General features: G+C 39.2%; 1 long non-coding RNA gene across 5 annotated transcripts in view; it reads left to right on the forward strand.

Moving 5' to 3' along the window:
• Positions 1–26,033, forward strand: part of LOC125320063 — a 111,105-nt gene that overhangs the window by 27,498 nt on the left and 57,574 nt on the right. For 2 of the 5 annotated variants that reach the window (XR_007200981.1, XR_007200985.1), the window contains exons 3-6: positions 1,045–1,195; positions 6,070–6,183; positions 19,325–19,409; positions 22,742–22,794. This is a non-coding gene — a long non-coding RNA (uncharacterized LOC125320063). Of the gene's footprint in view, positions 1–1,044; positions 1,196–6,069; positions 6,260–19,324; positions 19,410–22,741; positions 22,795–26,033 lie in introns of all 5 variants that reach the window. The other 3 variants (XR_007200982.1, XR_007200983.1, XR_007200984.1) reach the window with 3 other exon arrangements.

Consider the following 26,033-nt stretch of genomic DNA (forward strand, 5'->3'; position numbering starts at 1 on the left):
GTAGTCCTTGCAATAATAAATGAGTACATAAAGAGTATGTTCCTTATTGTCTGTATATTCCTTATTCCTGTAGATAAGAGTAAGCAAGAAATAGTGAGTTTTGGCTAAGGGCTAGCAAATTTTCTGGGATCACTCAGAATTCAGAGCAAGGAACTGAACCTCTTTGAGCTCATTAACATCAGCAGCTTTCAGACCACAACATAAAAAACAACCAATGCACTGAAATGTATTATCTGGGTAACAGAAACCAGAGGGAAAAGCTTAAATTTCACTGGAAAAAACCGCCCCCCAAACAAACATTGAGTCATGTGACTTTTATCTCAGTTTGACAATACAGGACAATCAGCTTGCCTGAACCCAGCAATATGCTGATCTTTTCAAACTTTCATCTTTTTCTTTTTTTCCTCATCCCTTTATAGATATAAGACTGCACTACTAGGAAATATGATTATGTTATTAAAGAGATGCATTCTGAAATTCATGCTTAGGGAGAAAACAAGAAAAGATGCATCTTATGTTTGTGTTTGTGTGCCACGAAGAGAAATATTTTTCTTTAATTATATAATTTGAAATCACATCTGTTAAGAACCACTTGCAAATCATAAAATTTTTGAAAGCACAAGAAGAGCTTTGCTAAAGTATTGAAAAATGAACTGCTACACAAATTATCTTCTAAATAATACACAATAATTATAGCAATACACAAGAAAAACACTTTGTTGGAATAGGGCACAAACAAGGTTATATTTGCAGAAGCACTAAATGGCATGGGCAATCTACTTCTCATATCCACATACTCTGTTTATATTCTGCTGTTTTCAAGCAGAACATACTTCTGTCACTTGAAAATCTCATAGGTCTTGCTGCTTAGAAATTAACAAGAGCTACTCTCAGCAGCTTGAATGCAAATGAAAGAGACATTAGATAAAATGATTAAATAACAAGAGCAGAGGCTGGAAATTAGGTCTACTTTTTTTTTGAGTCAGTTGCTCATTACTAGGCAAGACAATTATGTTCACTCCTAATTTTGTTTTCTGACTACAGGCTATTTGGCAGTTATATGCAAAATGGAAGGGGTGTGAACACAACAGCAACCTCTACCTTGTTGATACACCTACTCACCCCTCAAGAGGAAGGCAGTGCTTAAGTGTCTCAGACTGAAGGGTTAGCTGGCCACAGGACTCCCACACTCTGGGTAAGCCCTCAAGTTACTGAATTTTTTGGGGAAAAAGGAAACTTTATTTGTGTCTGCTCCTCTGTTGTTCCTGAAAAATAACTTTTGATTTCATAACATTTAAACACCAAACACCAAGACAGATGCTTGGACATTTGGAAGTATTGGGACTGGGATTGGATATAAGACTGTCATAGTGTACAGAAGTACATGGTAAATAACAGAGCGAGATGCATTAGTCCTTAGGAGATTGAAGTTCTGTTTCTAACCGTGCCCAGTATTGTACCACATGAGTTTCCACATTCCTTATTCTGTAGTGATTTTAGTGCTAGGAAGAATAAAGCAGTCATAGCAGAGGTACCTAGAGAAGAGGACAATGACAATCTATCTTTTTAAGGCCTATAGTTTTCATGGTCTTATTTCAAAGTCCTTGTATAGTAAGTGAATTCTCAAGAGTGATTCAGATTATCCAAGTTATCTGCTTACAGCAAGATATTGTGAATATCCACTCTTGAGTGAGAAGCAGACAGGAATGACATGTCTAAGTATTTATAAAATCTTCATCTACCATTGCAATACAATAAGCTGTCAAAATCATATACTTATTTCCTTTACCTTTGTATTGTGAAGGGGGAAAGGGCAAATAATTGCATTTACTTCTATTATCAAACTGATAATACAGAAGGACCTAAAAAATTGAACCCTTGTTAAAACTGCTTCTCTTCAGATGCTTGTTGATACAGTCTATTAGAACAGAGTTATTTTTCACTCAGCTCCTCCTAGGATATTTTGTGGTTGAAATGCAGAACAGATTTCTGTAGAAAATTGCAAGACTACTTTCATGGTACCCAAAGAAAAGTTGAAGTGGTTTGAACTCCAAAACATAACTGAAGGATTTACTTTATGAATAATGAACTGGGGGTCCTTCAAGTGTCAAGGGAAAGTTATCTATCAATACCAGGGATTTTACATCGTTGGGAGCTCCTATCACTTTTTTTCAGAAAGCGCTCCACACGTAATGGACTAGTGTATTGCATAATGTTTATCATCTTTACTAATTAATTTTTCTCTTTTTTTAGCAGTGGTTAGGGAAAAAAACCAACCACCAGAACCCAACATTCCAGAACCACATTTTTATTTATGAATGATGCAGAACAGATGTTTGTACAAAAAGGGAAATATATCCAAATCATGCCTGTATTTATCTCATCAGAAGTTTTGCTTATGTCTGGTACAAAAAGGGAAATTGCCTATTTCTGTATAAATTATAATGATCATCTCCTAGTAAAGATCATGCACAAGTTCAGTACAAGTAAAAAGCTAGTATGGATCTAGTAATTTAAGTCAAAATTTAATGCTCAGTCAACTAGGATGCAGTTTGACATTTAAATAGCTGACTTAATTTTTAAATGAGCTGCATGTATGCAATATCCATAAAGGCTAGTGTTTTTTATAAATAAAACTTCTGTAAAGAATTTTTATTATCATTAAGCATGCATAAATTCTTTATAAAATGGATTCAGAACACTAAAGTAAGCATAAAAGTATTATGACCTGAAAAAAATCAGTTTGAGAAAAATGAGGAACTCTGGAACATGGGATCAGGCCAACTGTGGGAGAAAACTTGAGCCAATAAGGAGAAAAATTGGTGTCTAGGTCCTCTTAGTTGTCAACAGTTGCATGAAAGATTGAAATTCAGATTGCCCCTTGCATCTTTTCTGATTCATCATTCATCATCTGGGCTGGTTTTAGCCTAATAAAACTGTTGAAAGATACCTTTTTGAAAAAAAAAAAAGACCATGGCCATCTGTCCAAGCCTCTAAAGGTATAGGAAGTTACACATTTTTTCCTCAGTTGTACACAAACGTATCAGAAACCAACACATGATTTGTACAGGCCTCTGGCCAGAGCCCTTGGGACTCTGATGACATTAGAAACTCCACTTTCTAGACTGCAGACCAATCTATGTCTTAGATTGCAGACAGAGCCATGTAATTATTATTTTCCATTCCAAGTGTTACAATGAGGCCACCTAAATCTTAACACAGCTTGTAAAATATCTCTGTTTTTGAGATAAATTGTCAGCCTACACACCCCATTATCTTCAGTGCTGCAGATAAGGATGTCACACTACTATAAAAATGATGTGGATTGGATTTGACCCAGGCACAGACACACATCTATGGAAACATGCAGACTGCCGATTATTTAGTGACCTCCTGCATGCTTATGCAGGGAGGAAATGGGAACATCCTTTGCAATGCCTAAAGTCCCTGTGGGGAAAAAGATTCCTTTCTCTTTGTCCTGATTTACAAGCAGATGGTAAAACCTTTCATATAGTTCTTGTCCCAAAAAATGGCTGCTCAGAAATGCAGATTCACAGAAAGTTATATAAAAATGTCTGACTAAAAATGTTACCTCTGAAAGTGGTGTGTACAGACATCTGTTCATCACAGAAACATCTTGAAACAACTTCAAGAATTGTTTCTTTCCAAGCAATGGTATCAAACAAAACAGAAAGTAAGGAAATTGTCAACAATAATAAGGAAGATCACAGTTTTTCCTCAACTGTTTTCCAGTGAAATCTGCTCCTGGGAAAAAGAACTCTCTATCCTAAATTTCTAATATAGCAAAAGATATTTGGTTTTTTGTATTACCTTTGCTGGACTGTTGCCTGTCTGCAATCCAACCTATTGGCTACTGAGCACTTTTTAAAAGTTTTCTATGAATATTCAGAATTATATTAGCAATATTTGGAGAGATGTAAAATCTATAACATGGTATACTCAATTAACTGACCATATGGCCCTCAGCATGGTGAGGTAGAGCCAGGACAGGGAGGGTCATATGGGCAGCTAACACACTTTGCTCTTCTGGGGCTACCAGTTTCTCAGACTTTCTATTACTCCCAATGAAATCTTGATAAAAAGGCTCTCTTAGATTTAATCTGAATGGAATCAGGCCCCTGACCATTACCAGTTTCAACACTGGGCTGACATTTTTCAGTGTTTCAAGGAGGATGACTAGACTGTGATGTAATGGTGATGTCCTAAGTAATGGGTTCAGGAAAACTGAAGGAAAAAAATGAATTGTCGCAGATAATGTGATATAAAGTACAATCATACAAATTGCATCCAGGAACATAAAAGGAAAAGAAGAGGAAAAGGAATCCCAGTTAGTTAGTATTTACAGAAGAAGAACACTTCTGCTGCCTTCAGCCTGTATAAGAGAATGTTGCATAAATATAAAATTATTTCTTATTACTACATCTCATCTACTCAAGTACTGTTGGTTTGCAGCTGCTAGTTAGAAGTCTGTGGGACAACAGTGACATTTTTGGGCATTGTTTCACTACAACAGTTATACTGGTCTTAGGATAGGAAACCTGTCTCTGCAAAGGTTCCATGCAAAGGTTCCAGAAATGTACATGCAAACAAATGGGAGCAAGGTTTCATCTGCAAGAATGCAAAACCAATTTGTGGAAAGAAAATTCTCACCTCTGTGACTGCTCACCACTCTACCCTTCCCCCTCCTGCCTCTCTTGATCCATGAAGAAAGTGTTTTCTGAGCTAGGCAACTACAACTACACATCTAGTATATAACGACCTTGTACTCCACATGTGGGTGTTTTAAGGCAGTCAAATAACAGCACCAATAACATTAATCCCTTTGGTAATTACAATGATCAAAGAAACAGAGAAAAATTGCAGGTTTTAACTGGGGAAACTGCTGGTTAATTTGTTTGCTCCCTGGGATGTGTTGAGGGACTAATTAGCTAAATCATGGTGAGTTTTAAATATCTATGTGTTTCCTAGAAAATAATTAGTTGTTTCATTAAAAAAATAATGAGGTACCAGGTAGATGGATATGCAACATTAGAAATGTATGGACAGCAGATTTTAAGGTTCTTGGTTTACTTATTAATGCAACTTAATTCACATGATGTCTGCAGCATTGCTCACTTGCTGTCTCCCACTACGGCCTCTTCTGTATCCAAATCTGGAAGAGCCTTGGCTCCTGCTTACACTCTGCTTTGGTTCTCTTCTCAAAGACTAACTGTTCTCATAGCTAATACCAGCATGCAAATCACATGGCCCTTTCCCACTGCTAATTTTTGAACCACACCTGGTAGTTTTTGAAAATCTCAGCGGGCGCAAGCCAAAAGCACAAGTGTCACTCCAACAATTTATCACCATAAGCAAGATCACTGCCCATGTTCTGAGTCCATAAATATGCTCAGAACTGGTCAGCTTGCTAGTTGTGATATAATTGAGGAGTTTAGGTGCATTGAGTTCCTTCTATAATTGTTAGATATGTTTCTATACCACCTACTAAGTCTCTGGATACTAGAAACTTTCCTTGCTGGTTAGTGTTGATGTTATAACTTTTACATTGTACATTTCGAGATGATTAGTATTTTAGAAAATAGGGAAACAAATTTCAGTGAAATGTTGTTAAAGACATAATCTGTGGAGACTGATTTGCAGAAAGTCGGCCTCTGCTGTCACGGGGGCACGCTCAGTCCTGGTGAAGAATATAGAACAGCAGTAGAGCAGATGCAAGTAAGATACGTAGGACATGTGCAAATAAAATATCAGCACATGATTGTTATAAAATTATGAACATAAATGAAAAGTGGAAAGAGGAAAAGAGGAAAATGTGGTGGACAAAGTTAGCACCCCGCTATCCTCAAGAAAGAAAAGGCATAATAACTTTCATTACAGAGTCTGACTCAAGCTGAGGACATAACTTCTGGACATTAATACATCTCACAAAGGTCAGAGAAAATGTATGTGGAACTCCAAAGAAAACACAAATAGGCTGATGCTAACAATGAAAACTGGGGCTGTTGTTTTGTTGCAGTTGTTGAGTGCATTTGGATTTGTTTCTTACAGAAAGAAGACCTGCCTAAGCAATTGTTAAAGACAGCTGTGCATCTGTATGTGTGAAACCTTTGCAATATATGCAAAAAGAAATTGTGTGAAAAGGACTCACATCACATGGATGAGGTACAGTAAAATTCTTATCAAGACCCACAGTGAGAATAACTAATTACATTCCTGAATTTGGGCAGTGAAAGGAATGGTAAGGAACTTACATATCATTCTATTTTGCATTAAATATCTAAAAGATAGAGGAAAAAACCCCAAATAATGTCATGTTTTGGGGTTGGTTGTTGGGGTGGTTTTTTTGTTAGTTCTGTTTGTTTGTTTTGGTGCTTTTGTTTTGGTGTTTGTGTGTTTGAGTCCTTTTTATTTTTGTTTGGTTTTTGTTAGTTTGGGTTTTTTTACATTTTTACATGATACGGACTACAGGGAATCAGACTAACATGAAGTCTGGCTGGTTGAAAGGCCTCAGTTCTTCAAGATCAGCTCTGGAAAGTTAGGGGACTATTACCGCAGGCCTGGTTCCTACGGTATATCACCGTGTCCCGCAGTGATAGGGAGGAGGAGGAGGAGAAGATCCAGCAGGCAGGAATTGTGCAGCAAGATTGATTTATTTAATTATTTTACAAACCTTTTATAGACTTTTTCTTCATAATCTAATTGGGCAAAGGACCAGCCACCCCTTGGGGGTGATTGGCTAGAATCCTAAAACATCCATTGTCAAAATATTTTCTACTATACCATAAACAAGACTTTCCAAGGTTGCAGGTGGCTTGGTTGTTTACATTCCCTGCTACCTCTTCTGTGAGAGAGAAAAGTCTCTCATGGACTTAGAAAAATAACAAGAAGATCCTCACTAACAGCATTTTTGTACCTACAATTCCCCCTTTTTGTTTTATAAGATAACAACCCTACTATTAATCCTAAATAGAAATCTACATCAGTTATTAATTCTAAATATGTCCTTAAGGCTTTAACTATCTGACTCCATAACAAGAAATTTAAAGTTCAGTCTCTGCTTGTAGAAGGACCATCCCAGTCTCTGCTTGTAGAAGGACCATCTGCCTGATGGCTGACATCTTGGTTATCATCAGAAGAGTCATTAGGCTGATGATCTACATTCTGGTCGCCATTTGGATGGTTGGCGTTCTGGCCATCATTTGGAGGTTGCCTGTTCTGCCTCTGGTGCCGCAGGTCAGGGCGAACGCATTTTGAAGGTAGCCACCGTATCCCAGTATCTGTGGAAACACAAGCATACCCACGACCCCAAACGATAAGCTCATGAGGGCCTTCCCACTGGTTAGTGAGTAAATTCTGTACCCAGACTTTTGCCCGGGGCAGTTGTGTCTCGCCTGCAGACTGCAATGAGAGAAAATGATTCAGAATAACAGGATTATTTGAATTTTGTGGTACTGTAAGGTGATTAATTGTATACAAAGCTCTTGCTAGTCGGCTCTGTGGGGTTTCTCCATGCAGTCCCCTTTTCTGTTTGTCCAAAACACGCTTCAAGGTACCATGAGCGCGTTTGACAATGGCTTGGCCAGTAGGAGAATGTGGGATACCAAAGGTATGGTCTACACCCCATAGGTGTAAAAACTTCCGCGTCTTCTCCGAGGTGTAGGCAGGACCATTATCGATTTTCACAGAAGCTGGCACACCCAGGACTGAGAAAGCCAATTTCCAATGGGCAATGACATCACGGCCCTTCTCTCCAGTGTGAGCAGTAGCCCACATAGCCGAGGAGAAAGTGTCAATAGACACATGCACATATTTCAGCCGACCAAATTCTGGGACGTGAGTTACATCTGTTTGCCAAATCTGCAAGGTTTTTAGCCCTCTGGGGTTTACCCCCTCTGGCAAAGGTGCAGCGAATCTGTGACAGTCAGCACAAGCGCTGACAATGTCGCACGCCTCGGTTGGCGTTAAATGAAACTGCTTCTGCAGGGTATGTGCACTCTGATGGAAGAAACCGTGCAATACCTTGGCTTGTGCAATTTTGTCAGGCTGAGGCCCTACCCACGCAGGGTTGGCCTGCATGTCAGCCTTGGCATTGCCTTCTGTTAGAAACCCTGGTAAATTGGTGTGGCTTCGAATGTGCAGAATGTAATACGGATGCACTCGAGCCTGAATTGCAGACCACAAGGTTTGCAACAGCGAAAACAGAGCCGCATTGTTCACCTCCTTCAGAAGTGAACAATCTAAGCGTTGGGTGATATCTGCTACATAAGCAGAGTCAGTAACCAAATTCAAAGGTTCCTGTGAGAATCGCTGAAAAGCCATGGTAACAGCCCTTAATTCAACTAACTGAGCAGAGCCTGACTCGTGTTCCTTCAGCACCTGCCATTCCGATCCCTCCTTCCAGGTAACAATGGCTTTCCCAGTTTTCCCTGAACCATCCGTAAAGACGGTGGGTCCTTGCACCGGCACTCGGCTATTTCTCGGCCGCAAGGAAAGTACGGTCGATTTTGCCAGCTGCAGTAATTTATGGCTGAGCAGATGGTGAGTGATCTGCCCTGCAAAGTTTTGCAGCGTGCTTTGCAAAGGAGCACTATGGATGAGGCTCCACTCAAAGTATTCCTTTGAGATTGGAATGACAATTACTGCAGGATCCGCAGCCATCAGTTGCAAACACCGTTGACGGCATTTGATTATCAGAGAAGCGACCAATTCAAACACTGTGGTCACCGTCCTTTTTGGCTGGTGAGGCAAAAAGACCCATTCTAGGATATGCAAAGGATCAGGCCATTGTGCATTCCACTGGCCAATGATACTTGTAGGATGGAGGTCTGGAATAGTATTGAAAACAGTGATAGCAATGGAAGGATCCACTCGATAAACCTGACGAGCAGAAACAGCCTGTTGGACCTCCTGCAGCGCTCGTCGCGCTTCAGGAGTCAACTCCCGAGGTGAATTCAGATCAAGATCCCCTTTTAATGTATTAAAAAGAGGGGAAAGCTGCTTTGCAGTTAGACCTAAATAAGGTCGTAACCAATTGATGACACCCAACAGCTTCTGAGCATCATTCAAGGTTTTAATCAAATCTGGGAATTGCACCTCCTAGCGTTGGATAGTTTGGTCCAAAATTTTCACTCCTAAATATTTCCAAGGAGGATGCTGTTGAACTTTCTCCGGAGCTACCTCTAATCCTTAGGCATGCAGAGCAGCGAGCAGCTGAGGCTGTATTCTCAGCAGCTCGTCCCGTGTGGACGCTGCCACCAGGATATCATCCATGTAGTGGTAGCAGCGTGCATCAGGAAACTGCTTGCGAACTCCACCTAACGCTTGGGCAACATACCACTGACAGATAATTGGGCTGTTCCTCATCCCTTGAGGGAGGACCTTCCATTGGTATCTCTTAGCAGGTTCAGCATTGTTAATGGCAGGCACAGTAAAGGCAAGTTTTGGTTTGTCATCAGGATGCAAAGGAATTGTGAAAAAACAATCCTTTAAATCAATGATCAGGATGTCCCACCCTGTAGGAATCATGGTGGGAGAGGGCATGCCAGGCTGCAATGCCCCCATACCTTCCATTACTGCATTAACTTTCCGGAGGTCCTGCAGTAATCTCCATTTCCCTGATTTCTTCTTAATTACGAAAACAGGAGTGTTCCAGGGGCTAGTAGAAGGTTCAAGGTGCCCCTGTTGTAACTGTTCCTGAACCAGCTGATGAAGGGCGTCTACAGGGGACTACTGCCTGACACTGCAAAAATATGTAGGAATGTGTGAAGAACAGTCAAGTGGAAGATACAGATGTCATAGGGGGAATGAAAGTCGAAGAATGTAATTAAAAAACCTCCAGCTCTCAAGAGCAGCATTCAAGACATCCACGTATTCATTTTTTTGTGCCTCCTCTGCCTCTCCATACTAAACTAATAGGACTAAGTGGGTGGTAGAAATATCATGGCACTCTGGGATAGTATGACTGCTCTGGATTATTTCAACTAAGATAACTTCACTTTGCTAAATATTTCTACATCAGATATCACACAAAATATCCTTTAATTATTTCAGGCTAATCAGAGCAGAGTATACAATATAGCATTTCAGATAATAGAAACTAGTTCTGAATACAATACAGCATTTCAGATAATAGAAACTAGTTCTGAGAGTTATTCATAGAATAACTCCGAGATAAGCACCAGCTACTTACCAAAATTAGATGTACCAATATTAGATTGGTATTAGACCTAGCAATTAAACATCAAACATCTGCACTCTGTTCCTTACATCTTCTTCTCTTTCATATTCCCTTTTTTCCTCTTTTAACTCCTGCAAGTGCATTGTTTGTTTTTATTAAGTACCTTTTCTCAGCTGTATGTGACTTTAGATATAAAATATAAATGAAATCCTGGTCTTGGACCCTTAAGTCTTTGTAGGATATTAATCCCAAATAGCTCAGGTGTTTAGGTATTTCTTTCCCACCATGAGTTCTTTGCCTTGCCATTAGAAAGTATAACTCACAATGCCAAAACATCAAGGATTGCTCATTAATTTCTTGCTGATAATATGTTAGTACAGAACAAAAAAGATTGCTGACAGCCTTAGGGCTCATTACATCAGAAGGCATAGACTGCATTACAGAACCTACAGCAAGGATTGCAAGACTCCATATGGGGAAAAGGATGTAGGGAATAGAAACTAGCTCTGATTAAAGCAAATTGTAGAAAAAAAGGAAAAGGGAGTAGGGATTCTCAAGCATATCTTGGCCTTTGTGAAGATTTGAAGTTGTTTACTGGGAGCTTGTCCTACCAAGGGAGTAATACTGTAATTTCCCAACGAAATGTGAAATGGCTGTTGATTTTGACTGTGCTTTAAAGTGAAACAGCTGCTACAGATCCTGAAACAACTGTCCAGATCATGTTTTTGAGAATTTTTACTTGAGACTACCTGTTGAGGAATGGTTGGAGGGTCAGGGACACGGATCCTTAGAAGAGCTGTACAAGCAAATGCCTGTTTAGTTTGATATAAGCAGGTCTTTTGCTAGCTGCAGAAAAAGGAAATAATGAGAAGAAGGAAGGAAGGCAAGGATGCAGTGTTCTTGATAATGCTGTTATATAGATAAAAACCAGGATGTGCTGACAAGATGTACTGACCGTGAAAAATGAGGAAGAACTCTGGTTTCCCAGATAAGCAGTACATGCAAATGTAGCAAACGTAGCTTTTTACCCAGCACCAATAGAGAAGTGACAAGTATGCATATTTGCCATCAAGTGTATAAAAGCAGAAGCTTAATTCCAATAAAGTGAAGCTTGCTTTATCAATCACACTGATTGTCTGTATGTCTTCCCTCGCCGGAGTCAACATCAAGTACCAGTGAGCATCTGTTTAGGATGTAGCAATTTCTAAGACAAAAAGGTTAGCGGTCTAATTTCATAGCACCAGATGACAGTGCACGTGCATGTAGGTACATCACTAGTGTTGCTGGACAGTTTTGGAGGTTCTCTTTGCCCGAGGTGGTACAGGAAGACCTGAGGAGCAGTGGAGCATTGTGTGTGGCCTATTTGTTATTCCATCTTGGATCTAGGACTCCCCTGTACCTGAATTGTTTCTGATTCCCAACAGTATCTCGTACTGCAGATGTACAGTGTTTATGAACAAATTAATCTCATTTTCCTGTTTGCTTATGCAAAAATGACTTTCAACACTTTAAGTCAGTACTCAGGCAGGTATACTTTCCCTTGCAAATAAATAGGGCTGCTTGCTCTGGTCAGTTTCTAAGACCACACTACAGAACAGTATGTGGCTGAAAATGTCACATATTACACCAAAAAATGCTTAGGAGAGAAACTGTGATAGCGCAACAAACACCAGATACTCGTGGTGCATCGAAGTTGCTGCTTTATGTCTCTTCCAGACTACTGTAAGAGTTGCATTTATTAAAATAAAAACCCAGTGGATACTTAGCACTCAGATAAAGCCTGCTTGTAATTTGCTGGCTCTACAGGAGTCTCTTTACACTGTGCTGCAGGTTCAGGACTCTCTGAATTGCATGTATTGATTACATTGCCTACCAGGAAAGCAGGAGGTTAGCTGGAAAGCTGAGTTAGCAGGATTTATCCACCATGAATTCCTTACAGCAAGGCAGTATTGACTTCAGGGGCATATTTTTAGATAATCTACATCCCTACACCAACATGGTTAAAGGTTGCTGCAGTGGATCCTGACTAAATCTGTTTCTAGTGATGCCATGATGATTTTTGTCTTTTCTTTTACACCCCTGTTATACCTTTTTACAACTTCTGTATTCTTAGTGCTTTTTGCCTACATCCTTGGACTTGTTTGTCAAGCTGAGAGACTAAACATTTTAGAAGCTTCTTAGCTAGGGATCAGCGTGCCCCAGACCCCAAGGTCCTCTCCAGAACACATTCTGTAAACCAAGATAGAACCATCCAGGGAAAGGTTCCTTAGGGAGGGGGGCTCATTCAAGCCTCTCATTGGGGAATTTTTGATAGATATGCTAATTAGTAAGACCTATAATGTTATACCAGATCTTTTGAGTGGTGTGCATTGCAGTGTGCATTGGGGTGCATTCAACCTGGATGTGGTGCACCTAAAGATCCTTAAAATAAATACCAAGGTAAAATCCCTTTTTCCCTTCTGACCATGTTTTGACTCTTGATTTTAAGATCAGGAAAAGGCATCACTAGAAATAGGAAGATGATATCATTCTTACAAAATCAGAGTAAATATTATTTTCTTTTCCAACTAAGATAAAGCTCTGGTTTTATTAGTTGGAAAGAGAAAACAGAGCAGATGTTGCTTTTCTTTGGGTTTTTTTCTAGCACAAAGTTAAATGAGCTTTACAGCTGTTAACCAGAAGTGCGAAGATGTCTCCAAATGACAGCAGCTTGTGGACACTTTAACAAGGTTGTATGTATTTTACCAATCTTGACTTCTACATGCTCACATGCAAAGCAAGCAAGATGGTGCTGCACAGAACATATTCCCAAAGCTTGCTTTCTAACATGCCTTCAAAACTATAGCAGCCAGACAGACATCCATGAATCCCCCAGTGATGATTCATAGCCCTAGGCAATTGCCCTAATTTTGAAAGTGAAAAATCTAACAACACAACAGGCTGCTACTGTTAAAATAATTATTGTGGAGCTGAATAGACAAGATGCATTTTCAAGCCAAACCACTTGGACATACTAACCCTTGAAGGCAAAACCCAAACAGACATTTAACACTGATTTTAGCACCTTTTTGTAATTAATTGAAAATGCATCTTTTTAAGCTATTTATGCATTACAGACAAGAATTGAATGCTTGCAAACACTTGAGCCTTTTGTGTTCAGAATGAAGTCTTTTTAGAAAACATTCAAAGGCCTTTCCTCCCTGGTGATTTTTTAAGCAAAAAGCTGGATGTAAGAGATTGTCTTTGTAATTTAAACTACCAGACTGCAGCTTCAGCAATTGCTAGGGAACACATGTGAAAGTGCTACTACAATGGCAGCATGTTATAAAAGATGGCTATGATACAAATGAACAGTTTTTTAGGTTTAGTGTAACTGCAGTGATTCCACATCCAGTGAAAACCGCAGTCTAGCTTTTGATCTGGACTCAGAAAAGAAAGAATTTTTTGTTTTGTTTTGTGTAATTTCTTCCTCCAGCTGGAGGTCTGAATTTTGCAAAGGGATATTTGCATCCCTTCTATACTATAAACAACATGACATCACTGACTCCATGAAATTACTTCAAATACTTTCAGAGCTACCTGAAATACCTGGATATACATGGTAAATAAGCTCAGAAGGGCAGAAATCCAGGACTTTTTTCTCATAAGAGTCAAAAAATTGAGACAAACATGAGATAAAAATGAAGAGTGTGGTGGACAGCTCCAAACTACAACTGAGGGTTTAAATTAGGTTAAGTAAAGTTAAAGAACTAAAACCAAGTAAGAAAGACTCATCTACTGATAAGCATCTACCTATTTCATACAAGAAGCCACAGGCATTGAAAAAGAGCATGAAAAGTTGTCAGGGTTAACAAGCAAAAAGCTCAAATGTGCTGCCCATTTTTTTATGTTGAAGATTGCAATTACTTGCGAATGTAGTTGCCCACTGTCATTCCCGTGATAGCAAAAAAATGGGCTCTGTGTCAACTTTTTCAAGCCTTGCTTATATATCTCCTGAGAAGAATCATATGGACCTGCATGTATGTTAGGTTTATTTAAATTATGACACAAGGCTCTAGAAACTACATATTAAATCAGTTTCAGGGATTATTTATAATCACTAAAAGTGTAAGTCACAATAGGACTACTTCCATTTCTACTTTGTAATCAGGAAGAAAAGTAAGCTGTACAGTGAATTTTTAGATAAACTGCAGATAATCTTACTTTGTTCTTGTAGCTAATCTATTGCAGAACACAGGTACTGAAAACAAAGCAATTACCAGTATTTAGTGGGCTTCTTGCACAAGAGCCAAACAATCACTCATCTACGTGCTTCTGCCACTGTTTTTCCCCACTATCTCTGGAATCTGAAAATCCGAGTGGAATATATCCAAAGATGAAACTAGATTGATCCTGCTCTGGAAGGGATCTGTCTTCACAACAGTCTTATCTGGGAACTCAGAAAGGAGTCCCTTGTGTTAAGTAATACTTTTATATATAGCAAACAGCTGAATTAATTGAACTTCACAGAGAAAATTGTAAAAGAAGAAAAATACTAAATGTAGATTAAGACTGAAAGAGAATGAAAGGAAAACAAATAAAGATGCTAATCCTGGAACATTCCACTTTCAAAAGGGCTTAAGACACAAAGGCCAGGAAGCTATTTGCGTGAGATGATTCTAACCCATAGAATCCCACAGTAAATTAACAGGTTTGTTCTGTTTCCACAGCTTACCTATCAAATAAGACAATTCCTTACAGAAAAATGTTGTACACATTTTTGCAGAGGCAAATCAAGATTCACTGTCAAAAACTGTGACTCTATATGCATACACAAAAATCATCTTCAGCAAAACCTTTAGGATTTCGTGATGCTGGGGGAAGGGAAGGTGCTTCTGCTTGATCTGTGCTGTCTGTATCAAGGCAGCACTGTGAACAAATGCTGAGGAAGTGTTCTGCTTCCCTTGCAACTCAGCAAGACAAGAGAATATAAAATCTATCCTCAAGGGTGGCATGTTCTGCAGCAGCTGCTCTAATGTTCACGGGCTTGTGAGATCAAACATTTTTACTGAAGTAACTGATAACTTGCAGGCTGTAAAGAGACCTATATCCACACTGAGTGAAATAGTAATGATGTAAATTGAAAGCATCTGAGAAAATAGAAGCATTTTTGGTCCCATGCAAAATGTCATCTGAAAAGTTTCTTATTTGAAACAACAAAAAGGAAACTGTATTACTTTGCCCTTTTTCAAATAATGCAATGATTTTTTTCCATTTAGCTACAGGTGGTAAAATATGTTGCAACCTAATACAACAGCCAGTTCAGTTTTATTCCAGAGTCAAAAACTATCTTAACTAATTTGGATTGTTACTTGAGTCATCTAAAGTGATCGTTCTGCATAAAATCATACTTGCTTGTAATTGTTTGATATTGGAAATTAGAAATTACTGAGATGACAAAGCTAAATTTGGTGTTGGTAACAGAAATATCAATAGTTTTCTCACAGGTTCAATGAGTACCAAAATCATAAAATGTCATTTGAAAATGTGTGGTGAGTAACATCTGATCTCAGTGTTCAAATGATCCATTCTATCAACCCTAGCAGGTGTAAGAGGCAAAAAGGCAAAGCCTGTATTTGTCACAGGTTTAAAAGGAATGCTATCTCCAAAATTGCTTCCAGACATTCAGAGTCAACATTTATTTAGCTGACTTTGACTTAGATTTCAGTATAAAACATGACAGTACATTACACAATCACAGAATCAACTAGGCTGGAAAAGACCTTTGAGATCAAGTCCAACCTGTGACCCAACACCACCTTGTCAATTAGACCATGGCACTGAGTGCTGCATCCAGTCTTTTCTTAAACACCTCCAGGGACAGTGACTCCACCACCTTCCTGGGCAGCCTGTTCCAATTCCCAATCGCCCTTTCTATGAAGAAATTCTTCCTAATATCCAACTTAAACATCTCCTGGCACAGCTTAAGAATGTACCCTCGACAAACAGCAGAGAGCTAAACCTAGTACAGTCTTACTCAAGAAAAGTGAAAGAAACTCACTCACCTGCCAAAGTCAGAAAGGAGGAAGGCAAACAAGTAGGCAACAACATCCACCCACCCTAAATTACATCCTGGTATCTACAGTAAAAGGAAAGGCAATATCTCTCTCTATTTTATTAGACAGAAGCCTCTTTTAGTCTATTAGTTAGTTATAGCAGCAGTAACTTCTGGAGACTGCAGTATCAACTTTATTTCTAAAAAAAGGAGGGTGTGAAAATGTGACTTAAATATTAAGTCCTCAAAGTCCAACATGAACCCAAGTGATAAATTTCAGAATAATTTTGTTTGTACTTTCTGCCATGTTTTAGTGAAGACATTCAAAGAGAAATAAAAATAAAAAATACTTGGCAAATTACCAATATTTCATAGGAGAAAGAGAAATTAATGATAAGCCTCTTACAAAGAGGTAGCTTTCAGTGATATCTTATAAAATAGCCTTTTTAAACATCAACCATGTGATTTTGTTTACAACAGGCTTCCTTCTTATTTCCTTACAATCTGATTGAAATTCTATAAAAGCCAAAGTCCTTTTGATAAGTGATATTCATGGAATAGATTAAGGTTCTCCTAAGAGGATGAAAATTCCAAAGACATGCTTTTGATAAAAATAGCATTTTTTTTTTTAAAGGGATTTCTCCAAGGCCCAGGCACATCTTTTGAAATTTTTTTCAGCAGTGAGATGAGGGAGAGCTGGTAATATATGAGCATGAATACAGCCAATGCATTCAGAACTGCTTTAGAAGAGGCTACGTATATTTTCCATACCTGACTGCCTTTATCTAGTTAACTTATGACCTGCAATTTCCTTGCTATTTTTCTCCTGGACAAAGATTTCTAATCAAGCAGAAGTAATCATCATTAGGGTAAACATAATGAAAGTAGAAAACACAGTAAGCAGCATTTGATGAATTTATTCTATAATTGCAGTTGCTTTCTTTTGACTGAAAAAGCCCTAAGTCAAGGACACCACTAAATTTTAAGGTATTATGTTGAGGAGGGAGTCCTTTTGGAACTGGTACTAACCATGTCACAGCCTTAATTTAGAGACCCCATTTCACCTGGAGACATTCACACTGAGTAAATGAAAATACTCCACACTATGGAAATAAAATATTAGCAATCACCCTACAGCATAACCCAAGTCTTGCTCACCTCATTCCAAGCACTGGAGAGTTAGAAAGGATCAGCTGCATTGACAAGGCTGACTGTGGTGCTGCTACGGGGCCTAGGAAGGTTTCCTTTCTTTTTTGGATCCTCTCTTGTGATTTGCTTGCACCCTAACCTAGACTTCTTTGCTCTCTGAACCATTATTTGCTGGTAGGAAAATCCACTACAAGTAACAAGGGTGACGTAAGGAAAACCCATTTCTGGACACTCACCCTATCTAGCCCCTTCCCACAGCTCCAGAATATCCCTTGCTTTCCCACTTCCTGCCAGAATATCTCCTGAGTGGTTTCTGTAAAACAGAGCCTTTGTGGTACAAAGTGGTCTGCAACTCTTCCTCACCAAGCACTTTCCTTTGCTTATTTTTCACATCCAATTTTTAGCAATTCATCAATCCCTTTCCCTTGTTAAGGGGTTTTTTTTAATGAAGGTTATTATTTGGTGGCTTTTTTTAAAGTGTTTTCTGCTGCAAGTCCATATCTGGAAGTGTATTAGTTAATGAAAATACTGAAAAAACCTACAGAAAGTGAAGACTTTCTTTACCCATAGATGACTGCTGTGTTCTGCCAGCCAAAGTCTATTGGTCCTCTTTCTTCCAGGAGGAAAGTATGTGGCACTAGAAAGAAAAGAGCTTCTGACTGCAGAGGAAACAAAACACTGGCAGAAGTAATCTGCCAGGCTAGGAGCTACCAATGACAAGTCCATCCTTAGATGACGGAAATATCATGACAGCCATAAAAATGGAGTGGTAATGTTGTGACTGACTGTTTTAGGTCACTCAAAGAATCACCAACAAAGGTGTTGGCAAAAGCAGTTTTAATTTAGTAGTGACAGCATGACGGAATTCATTGCCACTCTACTGCTTACTAGACAGTTAAAGCGCACAGAGACACATCTAAAATCAATCAATCCAAACCCAAAATCAACCTCAAATGATCTATGCAGAGACCGGGGATGGAAATAGGTAGGAAAGGGTAAGGATTAAAAGGAATGATGAAGACCTTTCCATTGAGTTACAAGGTAAAGAGTTTGGCATTCCCTTGCCAAACTCAGCCCCAGACGTGACCAAGGGTTTAAGCCTAAAGATTTTAACTTGGCTTAAACCTAGCAGCACTAAATTGATAGTGCTAAATAAATTTAAATAATTTAACAAAATATTCCGTGGAATTTACTGTAAGCACAACAGTGGCTCACTTAAAGGCCTAATTTACCAATCTAAAGTGCTTAAGAATCTAAGAGAGCAGCATTCATAGTACATTTCTTTGCTCTAGCACATTCAGCCTCACACTCTCAGAGGCCTAAAGGAGTATGTACAAGGTGTAGACCTGTAAAAATTCCTCTCAAGTTCAGTGAAGTGCTCACATTGGATGCCTTTACACCTTCTCAACGGGCGAAGGATTGAGCCCTGAGGAGTGGGGGTACCAGCCCAGGCTCCACTGACCGAGTTTGGTGTCTGTCCTCTGAGCATCATAAACCCGAGAGTTCTCTGGCTCTGATGTGTATGTTTTAACCTGGAGAAATCTTCTGTGGACTTTTACACTGTCCCAGGTGTGGTGAAGCCAGCTGGACTGGTGAGGCAGAGAGCAGAGGTGCTCCTGACAGGGGCTGTCTGAGGTAGAAAAGCTTTGTGCTGGAAAGTACGAAGTTGCTCCTCTTCTTCATGTGTGACAGCTTGCTGAGCTGTGGGGTGGGCGCACTGGGATACATGCTGGAGGCGGCAGAGGGGTGTGCTGCAAGTCCCCAGGAGAGACTGCGTGAAGAAATTGAAGGGTTCTCAGGCACTGGGGAGCCATGGGCTGCAGCCTTCCTGCAGCAACAAGAGTGGGTGCAGGATCCATGGGGAGATGACATTTCTCCTGCTGCTACCCCATGGCTGGGACACCACAGTCCAGAGCTGCCTCAAAACCTCTGACCCGTTGCAGGTGCTCAAGACAGGGATGAGTTGATGCAAGCAAGGGAAGGACATGAAGGACTGTTGGCAACAGTGGTATCCAGGCCACACCTCCTGTAAGTACCACTGAGACCATCACACATGCTGAGAGGGGATGAATCTCTCTCTCAGCATAAAGCAAAGCAATCATGTATCTACCCTGATTTATGCCAAGGTACTTGCATTCCCACAGACTTTTCCTGATACAACCGGCACCATCACGCATATTAGTGAGTACAAGGGTCATTACTCTCTGCTGTAAAGCAGTAAAACACTCAAAAATGCAATCTTCAGATTTACAGAAAACTGCATTATTTAACATCGGTACCAGAGACATTCTACATTAAAGCAACAGAAAAAAGGCCTTACACTTACCTAAAAGAGCTTTCTAAATGACATGTACTGTTAGGCCTATGTATTATTATTTCTATTCATAATTAATGGAAATGTAACAATTTTTTGCTAATGGAAAGCAACCACTGCAGAGAGCACTTTGATTGCATTATATTTATTACCCATCTTAGGAACTAAATATGCACTTAACCTGTAATTAAGGATATACAATAAGAGCTTTGTAAATATTGCAGTTGAAAATGTCCTCTCAACACCACTTAGTACCATTAGGCAAAATATTTGCTCTAAGGACTGTCTCTCTGAAGTGCTAAATTTGTTCTTCTGGAAGAAAAAAGGAAGGAAAACGAAAACCTTAAATATAGCACTACCTTGTTTCTCTAGAGCTTTCACACTTACTCACCAAGGGCTGTGTGCTTTATCGACACTGTATGTCTGTGATGGTCTGAAACTTCTCTCTCTGCTGGGGAGAATGAAGAATGGAGCCAAATGGGGAAGAAATCTGATGGGCAAAACCTGTTCACATAAACCCCCAGTATTATTCCACAGAAAGTGTTATGTGTTCCTACCTTGTTACATGCCTGAACAAGAGCAAAGAGTGCCTCTCTTATTTTGTGATAATTGGCAACACAATTTGACCTTAGAAAAGCTTTATATTTAAGTTTCAAAAAGAGGAAAGAAGATTAAGTGACATAAATAAACCTCAGATAACTTGCAATTTCTTTGCAGAATATAAAAAGCCTCTCAAATCCAAAAGCAATATATTTTTTCTTAGGAGTAATGAATTCCAAAGCCTTAGGCTCCAATATTTACTCAGTCTCTTCCAAATAATCTTCTAGTGATATTCATCTTCCAGGTATATGGAATTATTTACAATTATACATATAAACCTTTAAAAAATAAAGCTTTTAAAATTAATTTTTCACTTCTGTTTTTAAGATTTTGGTCTCATATCTCACTGGATTGATTTATTAAATAAGCTTGAAATTAATAAATAACCTAGAAGCAGAGTTCAAAGGAAAAAAACACTGACTGGAATGTTTCTGGTGTCCTTTGGAGAACGCAGAATACCATGTAGATGAGCTACACTTGCCGTGTGCTTATAGAAGCAATTTAATTCCTAGTAATATTGAGGGAGAGAGGAAATCTTCATGACAATGCCACATCCTGATATTATGTGAACAAGGAAGGGTTTGAAGTTGCCTGAAAGTGGGACTAGGATGAAATTAGCATTTTTCTTTAAATTACCTGCTGTAACAGCTGTCCCAATGTTAATAATGACTTTGGCACTGCTCTCGGGAGATGCTCTTTCTAGTCTATCTATATTTCCTCTGAGCAGAGTTAGCAGCTGTTATTGTAAATAACTGATTCTGTGTTAGAATTTCTCGTACTTTTTTCTGGTGGAGCTTTACCACTGGACTTTCAGGGAGGGAAGAACAGCCCTGTTGCTGTAGCTGAAGTGTCTTTCTATTTAAGACCTTTGAGAGACTCATAGGAAGACTTACTATAGGCTTTACCCATAGATGACTGCTGTGTTCTGCCAGCCAAAGTCTATTGGTCCTCTTTCTTCCAGGAGGAAAGTATGTGGCACTAGAAAGAAAAGAGCTTCTGGCTGCAGAGGAAACAAAACACTGGCAGAAGTAATCTGCCAGGCTAGGAGCTACCAATGACAAGTCCATCCTTAGATGACGGAAATATCATGACAGCCATAAAAATGGAGTGGTAATGTTGCAAATGAGTGCACAGGATGCAGATAGCTTGCAGCTGCCATTTTACACATTTTCTTTGTAAGTGGGCATCACTTTTTAAGTGGAACAGTTTGTGACTGAATCAACATTGATGGTTAAGCTCAGAATTGGTGGCATTAGAGGGTAGGATATCCCTTAGGTGTTTTACCTGACCATTATCACAACAGTCATTTCTTCAATCCCAGAGTGCAATCTGTCCCTGGAAACTGCTCCTGGTGCTGTGCAACTTGCAAGGGATGCTGAGTGCCACGACAAGGATAGACAGACAACTCAGTGAATATGAGATGAGACAGAAGATATTACAGCAGGAATTTGGGAAAATTGAGGCAGAAATTTCTCAGTGTTTCTTGCCATGTCATTGATTCTAGCTAAACTTTTTTTGTATACTTAAACTTTTAATTTTAATCCAGCGCATATTACAGGGCAAATTTAGTTGGTTGTTAAAAAAGCTACAACAAAACCCTAAAATTAGCTCCTTTTCAGATACCCCTGCTAGATGTGAGACTGTCTTCTGCTCTCCAGCCTTTGTATTTTTTAAAAAATAGTGCTAGGCACATAGTCTCCCTCATCTGACCTTCTTCCCAAAGTTCTACCCATGTAGCAATGTTACGAAAATTTAAAAAAAAAAATTAAAATCCCCATTTTTTACATTCAAATTATAAAAAACAACCAAAATCAAACTCATTTTAAAAAGTCTGCCTTGAAACATCTCAACTAATCCCAGCTGGCCTCAGCTGATGTGCCTCAAACTCCACATTGCCTCAGTAATCTGACTGCCATATCATGTTCTTGTTTCTCTTGCCATAACAGGGAGATGTTTGCTTGTTTTCCACTAGGCAAAAAGACAGAATAAACTGGTGATATTTTACTAAAATTATCTGCTCAGCATTATAACAAAAATTTGTACTAGTCACCATCTGCCACAGCTGTCAGAGTTGACCACAGAAGCCAGCTGCTCAGTCTGTTCTCAGCCCCAGTGCTTCCCACAAGATGTTCACAGTCCTGCAGTATGATGATGCTAAACTCAAAACTTTTGGATATTCTTTACGTATCATATCATGCAAACAGTCACTCTGGCTTCAGTTTAATCTGAGTATTCATCTCATGTTTTTCTTTTAAAGTTCCCAGTGGATATGAGTGCTCCAATGTTCTGTGCACAAAAATAGAATCTGCTTAAATGAGCTAGTATTTCTACAAGAGCACTAAAAACTAGACCTATGGATGGACCTGATACAAAGCTTTACAGCAAATCAGAAACTGGGTATCAGGATGCAGATGTCTTCACTCACCATTTACATTCCAATCTGCAGATGCAGCCACATCTCTGGGTTGAATGATACAGTCAACGCAGATGAAGTTCTCTGTAAGTAAAAAAAGGGGAAAAAAAGGAAAAAGAGGAATAATTTAGCCCCCTGTATTATGAAATAAATAGAATCTAAACTGATCGTTCTTCAAGTATCATATTCTGAGTTCTAATATATTCTGAGTTGTAATATCTTCATAATTAAGGAAAAAACAAAAGACTGTTTCATCTATAAAACTTCAGAGAATGTAAAATTTGTATTTCAGTCCATTTAAAAAATTATATTCATTTAAGGAGGAAACTGCAAATGATCATCATTAAATGTTTTCTGAAGAGAACAGAAACCTGGATGACATAACAGATGTAATTTGCACTTTATACTAATTAACTGAAAATTTTCATTGAAATTAATTAGTATCCTATTGGGCATGTAAGGTTAGCTAGACCACAGCTATATTAACAGGTTCTGACGATAGTGAACCAAGAGGAATTTTAATGTGCTGCTCTGTCATTAGTGGTCTGTTCCAGTAGACAAGAGTTTTGCTAGGTTATCCTAGATTCACAAAAGTTGGAATGTGGTATGGTTTTCTTTTGTCCTTTTTGCAAAAACTAAAAGGAAAAAAACAAAAGATGGGGAATGTACATATTTGTTCTAACCTGTAATTTAATTTTTGAGTTCTTTCACTTCAAATTTTATGCTAAGACTTCTTTTGGGGATAAGCAGTCAGTCCACTATGGTAGGACTAATAAGCTAAGTTAAACAGCAGGACACCTGTAGTAAATGCATGCACCTTCAATTTTGACTTGATCTTCATCTATTCTCATACCTTGATCTTCAATATCTCTCTTATTTCACCTGGTTACTCTAAAACTCTGTCATAAAGATGAATCTCATAAAAGCCATCATGTGAGGCTATCAATCTGTTCTGAGCAGTGCAAAAGTGGCTTTTTCACAAGATCCTAAGGCTTATTTTGCATATATTATTTAGAATATTCAAAGACACACTGTCACAATGTGACAATTCCAGACTACTTGCCACATGGTAAGTATCCCCCTCAGCTGAGTGGATTGGTATTGAATTCCCCTTAACAGCCCAACCACAGAAAGTTACAGACACTTTTTGACTAAGGGAAGCCAGAAGATGTGGGCTTTTTTAGAGTTTAGCAAAGCTTTTGATACTGTCTGACACAGTATCCTTCTGGACAAAATGCCCACCACACATGTGGACAAGTCCGTAATATGCTGGATGAACAGTTCGCTGGGGGGTCAGGTTCAAAGGGTTACAATAAATGGGGTTGCATCAAACTGGAAGCCTGTCCCCACTGAGGTTCCACAGGGCTCTGTTTTAGGTCCAGTGGTTTTTTTATGCTTTTTATGAATGATACAGATGCAGAAATCTAGTATACATTAAGTAAGTTTGTGGATGATACCAAATTAGGAGGAGCTGTGGTCTCTCTCAAGGGTGGAGAGGCCTGGCAGAGAGATCTGGGTAGACTAAGAATAGGAAGCTGGGCAATCACCAGCCATATGAAACTTAAAAAAAGCAAATTCTCCACCTGGAATGGGGCAGTGCTGTTTATACACACACACACACACACACACACACACACATATATATGCATATATTATACATACATATATACATGGCAAGTTGAACATGATTTAGCAGTGCCCTGGCAGCCAGGAGGACCAACCTTCTCCTGAGGTGCATCAGGCACAGCATCACCAGCCAGGCAAGGGAGAGGATTGTCCCGCTCTGCTCTGCACTGGGGCAGCCTCACCTTGAGTGCTGGGGGCTGCTTTGGGCTCCTTAATATGAGAAATAAGCTATTAGGGAGCATCCAGAGGAGGGCCATGAGGATGGTGAAAGGTCTGGAGGGGAAACCGTATGAGGAGTGGCTGAGGTCACTTGGTCCATTCAGCCTGGAGGAGACTGAGGGGAGATCTCATGTGGCCCACAGCTTCCTCAAGGTGGGCAGGAGAGGGGGAGGTGCTGCTTTCTTCTTTCCAGTGACCAGCAATAAGGCACAAAGAAATGGAACGAGGAGGTATCACGGGAAGTTCAGATCTGACTTTAGGAAAAGGTTCTTCAGTGAGAGGTTGGTCAGTCACTGGAACAGGAAAGTAGTCATGGCACCAATCCCGCCAGAGTTTAAGCACCAGCTGCACAATACTTTAGAAAGATGGTTTAGCTGTAGATAGTCCTGAGAGAAGTTGGGAGTTGGATGTTGATCCTTACATGGTTCCCTTTCATAGCACAATGAGCCACAAAGAGAGACACCACCTTCTCAGGACACTCTTCCAGTCTGGGGTGCAGACTGATCTCTTACCTCCACTGCATTTGTTCTCTGATTTTGTTGGAATCTCCAATCTTTCCATTGTAGAAATATTGATAAGTTGGAATGATTGCAGATCACTATGAAAAATTTCAAAATTACTTATAAAGGAAATATTAAACTATACTAAATGCTGACTGAACTAAACTGGTCCATTCATCTGTGTTTCATTTTCTTATCTGTTATTGTCTGGTTGATTCTGCCTATGTTGTCACTCATCCCAAGTTCTCAGAAATGGAGTATTTCTTAAACTTCTCTGCAGTTTTGGCCAATACTTTGGCACAATTCAAATAAATGAGGAGGGGGGTCATTTGAATATACAGTATCTATTTGTCAGCAGGCTAATGCATGCACATGCTATTTTTACATAATTATAGACAGATTGAATGTACAGATTATTGATGCTTTCATATTTTAATAAATTTATAACAAAACAAATGGGGCTGTATCCTTGAAAATTGGAACCACTTAGGTATGAAAAATACATGGAATAATATACAAAGAAAGGACACTTCCTTATATCTGTAGCCTTTTTTGTGGAAGTTGCAGCCCATGATCTCCCCAGTACATTAATGGCAAACATGCTTCCTTTGGATGAAATTCTGTCTGAAATCTTGCAAAGCAGACAGGGACGTCTGTATTGCAGTCACTCAGTGCACCTGAAGTTGGGTTAAAACCTCCAACATCCCCATATGCCATAAATCCTAGAAAGCGCTCATTTTCTGTGGGAATACCAATGAAGACTTTGGGAAAAATGGGTCAAAGAACAATGAATCTCTGCATGTTTGATTCCTAGCCCCAGTATCCATTAGCTACAGCCACCATTTGAAGGTGCATCCTTCTCACAAATATTTCTTTCAAAGAATTGAGTTTGAAAACTGCAAACTTTAAAATCCCTCAAAAATTCACAGGCAAACAAAGTGGTCATTTTAACAGAGCATTTTTCAACTGCTATTATTGAA

This window comes from Corvus hawaiiensis, chromosome Z, assembly GCF_020740725.1.
Source record: "Corvus hawaiiensis isolate bCorHaw1 chromosome Z, bCorHaw1.pri.cur, whole genome shotgun sequence".
Classification (NCBI taxonomy): Eukaryota; Metazoa; Chordata; class Aves; order Passeriformes; family Corvidae; genus Corvus; species Corvus hawaiiensis.